At 46.2% G+C, this 3,948-nt stretch overlaps 1 protein-coding gene across 1 annotated transcript in view; it reads left to right on the top strand.

Annotated features, from left to right (window-relative positions):
* Nucleotides 1-3,564: 3,564 nt before the first annotated feature.
* LOC103373255 (calpain-5-like) overlaps nucleotides 3,565-3,948 on the top strand; it is a gene marked incomplete at its 3' end in the record, with an annotated part of 17,929 nt that continues 17,545 nt past the window's right edge. Inside the window, exon 1 of the mRNA XM_008303104.1 lies at nucleotides 3,565-3,689. The remainder of the gene's footprint in view (nucleotides 3,690-3,948) is intronic.

Genomic DNA, 3,948 nt, shown 5'->3' on the forward strand with positions numbered 1-3,948 from the left:
CAAGATGTTGCAGATCTTCTATAAGTCTGTTGTGGAAAGTGCAATCAGCTTTGCAGCCATCTGCTGGGGCAGTAGCATCAGAACCAGAGACTTAAAGAAGCTAAACAAGCTGATCAGGAAAGCTGGTTCTGTGCTGGGGATAACTCTGGAACCACTGGAGCTGATTGTTCAAAAAAAGAATGCTGCACAAGATGATCAATTCAATTCAATTCAATTTTATTTGTATAGCACATATTTACAACAACAGTCATCTCATAGCGCTGAAGATGATGGAGGATTGTTCCCACCCTCTCCACAACACAGTGAAGAACCAACAGAGTGTGTTTAGTGGGAGGCTGCGTCAGCTTCACTGTAGAACAGAGAGATGCAGGAATTCATTCCTGCCAACAGCCATCACCTTAAAAAACAAATCTGACTGAATGGTTGTTATTGTTGCATATATATGTTATATTGATTTGAAGTAATATTGAAGTGAGCTTTTACAATATTGAATTTCCCTTCTGGGATANGAGACACCTGAAGCTCTGCTGCTTTAAACTTTATGATTAAAATTTGCAGCGCAGCAATACGACAACTTTAATAACTCATTAATTCCATGAAAGTCGAGGTTGTTTCTCGTAACTACTTAGGTTGTGGCTTCATTAAACACACTGAAGTCACTGCAGATGAAGAATCAAGTGGTTCTGAGGGAACGTGGTCCAGGTCTGGTTGGTTCTGGACAGAATGAGTTCATGTTCTTCCTATTGTTAGCTTTAGTTAGCTGTAGTTAACTGTGGTTGGCTGTAGTTAGACATAGTTAGCTGTAGTTAGCTTTAGTTAGTTACAGCTAGCTGTAGTTAGCAGTAGTTAGCTATAGTTAGCTCCAGCTGCAGCTAGCTACAGTTAGCTACAGTTAGCTGCAGTTAGCTGTAGTTAGCTATAGTTTACTGTAGCTAGTTTTAGTTAGCTACAGCTAGCTGTTGTTAGCGGTACATAACTATAGTTAGCTCCAGCTGTAGTTAGCAGTAGTTAGCTACAGTTAAATTCAGTTAGCTACAGTTAGCTGTACTTAGCTGCAGTTAGCTATAGTTAGCTGCAGTTAGCTGTAGTTAGCTACAGTTAGCTGCAGTTAGCTGTAGTTAGCTATAGCTGACTATAGCTATCTTTAGTTAGGTACAGCTAGCTGTCGTTAGCGGTACATAACTGTAGTTAGCTACAGCTGTAGTTAGCGGTAGTTAGCTATAGTTAGCTACAGTTAGCTGTAGTTAGCTACATCTAGCTACAGTTAGCTGTAGCTAGCTATAGCTAGCCGACCCAGCGGTTGTGGGTTGGACTCCCGCCCACCTTCAGTGCAGGTCCTCCTCCTCTCTTCCTCCTCTTCTCCTCTTCCTGTCTCTCTCACTGTCTGAATGACTAATGAAGGCAAAAAGGCCAGAAAAAAATCATTTCAAAATAAAAGTGTAAACTGACCGTTGCTCTGTTCACATGTTAAAGTGAGCTCAGCTTCTGGTTCCGCCTCCAACCTGCTGGTTGGTCCGACCGTTACGGGCCTCGGTCCGGCAGCAGCAGAACTCATCAGAACTGTGACGGCCAACCAGCGGCTCAGCATTTCCCCTGCAGGAGACAGTCAGCTGAGTTTTATGGGTCGGGCTGTAAAAACCCGGCTGTCGGTAGAACACGGACCGTCGATGCTGTGAAACGCTGTCGTCACATCACAAGTCACCCGAACCCTCAGTCAACCCATCAGGAGTCTGAGGCTGTCAGTCTGACGGGATTTAATCTGTACTTCATCTACATAAAGCTTCAGCTGTTTAGTCAGCGTTTATGTTAAACTTCTGCTGAGAACAGAACCCAGACGGACCCGAGTCGGTTCAACACATCAGCTTCTGACAGCGTCTCATTACTTCTGGTGATTGTAAAAGTGGATTTTCAGGTTACCTTGTTGAAGCAGCAGCTTCAGTCACAACCCAAAGACGAAGCTTCTTCACCTGCTGCTCGCCGCCTCAGCGTCCGATGCTGCTGCTGACTTCTCCACTTAAAGGCTCCTTTCACATGACTGGACGTTAAACATTAACACACGATGTTCAGCCGTTAAAGTTCAACTCTGCTGGTTCACGGTTTCTCTGCTTCAGCTGCTTCCAGCTCTACAAAACATGGAGTGTCCTCACTGAGATCAGTCGAGTCTTCAACGTTACGACCTTCAGTCACAGCTGATGGTTCTGGTACTGGAGCTCAGTTTTGGATCTGCAGCATCTTCACTGATGCTGTTACACAACGGAAAGCAGTACAAGTTGCTTTAAGTCTGACAGATGGAGTCAAGCTGCTGCTAAATGCTTCTGTTGAGGCCCAAACCCAGACGGGTTCCAGAGTTTACTGGAGCCCAGAGTCTGTTCAGGTTCTACTGGCTGTCTTCAGTAACGGATCCGGACACGTTTCCTCCGTGATGGAGGCTCAGAGTCGGCGGTCATCGGTGTAGAATAACAACAGCCTGCTTCTCTTCAGGCTGAACTCTGACTGACAGGAAACCAGAGAAAGGTTCTGCTTCAGGAGAGACGAGTCAGCAGAACCGGCTCAGATTCTGCTTCAACAGATGTTGAAAAGGCTCCTTGTCTTTGTGGTGCTTTTCATTTTATCGCCTTTATGTGCAGCTGAACCACCAGCTGCTGAGTTCAGTTCAGACGGTTTGAATGTCTGCAGTTTGCACTGAAGTTCCTTCTTTAATCCGAGAACGTGTGAGATGTTTCCTCCAGGCTCCGTCCATCAGCAGTGCTCGTCCTGAGAAACCATCTGAGCGTTTGGGTCCAGCAGGAGGCAGCAGAGGCTTCTGGGAGCTTCTTCACGTCCAGCTCTTTTCTAAACGCCTCCAAAGTTCTGATCTGACCCAGTAAGACTGTAGAACCAGGTTCTTCTCCCTGAACCTTCTGCCTGCTGCTCATGTAGACGTTACCTTCGTTTTCTGTGTGTTGTGTGATTTTATCGTTTTATCTCAGTGTTACTGGTTTTACTGGTGACTGTTGTTCTGGAGCTGGTCTTCATGAAGGACTTGGACTGACGCGGTTCTAAAACAACACACAAACTACAGAACCTGGTTCTGTGAAATGACTGTAAGACGGTAGACCGGATCAAAGTACCGGACGCTCAGAACACCATGAAACAGAACGTGTGTAAAATCATTCTTTTGTTTTTTAGCTGATTTAAGTCGAGTGAAACGGAGAACATGTGAACGTGCAGGTTCTGGGGTCCAGCTTTGTGTTCCTGTCTGAGACCAGCACTAAACCAGTTCTGCTCTGTGGTTGGACCAGATTCTGCCTGTGATCCACAGAAGACCTGTCAGGTGGTTCCACACCAGCACGCTTTAACAGGAAACAGTCCAGAGATGCAGCAAGAAACCAGCTGGTCCTCCATCTGATTGTTATTATTATTATTATTATTATTATTATTATTATTGTTATTATTATTATGATTCTGATGACATCATCGTTAGTGAGGGAGTCCTGGTTGTCCGCTGCTCCTGAAGGCCTCCCGGTGGGCGGGCCCGGCTCCTCCCGCCCGTCTGTCCGCCTCCGGAGCTTCACTCTGCGGCTCCACAAGCGTCCAGACTCCGGCCGAGGAGCTCCGAACATCCCGGAGCTGACAGCGGGAGGAACTCCGACAGCGACCCGGGAAGGAGACGCTCAGAGAGCCGTTCACCAGCAGCCCCAGATCACCAGGTGAACTAGTTACCCGACTAACTAACTAACCAGCTGTGCTGCCGTTATTTACGGTTTTACACGTGGAACGAGTTTAAACGGCTTCAGTTTCACTTTCACCGCAGAAACGTTCAGTTCTCCAGAAACACTGAAAACAGAAGAAAAAGTTTTTCTGTTTTTAGCTGAAGTCAGAAAAAACTAAAAACTTCAAACCGCCTCCGTCAAGTTAGAAAAAACAAACCGGAAGTTCCTTCAAAACAAACTCCTGTTAAAGGGCGAG

This window comes from Stegastes partitus, unplaced genomic scaffold (assembly GCF_000690725.1).
Source record: "Stegastes partitus isolate 25-593 unplaced genomic scaffold, Stegastes_partitus-1.0.2 Scaffold1936, whole genome shotgun sequence".
Lineage (NCBI taxonomy): Eukaryota > Metazoa > Chordata > Actinopteri > Pomacentridae > Stegastes > Stegastes partitus.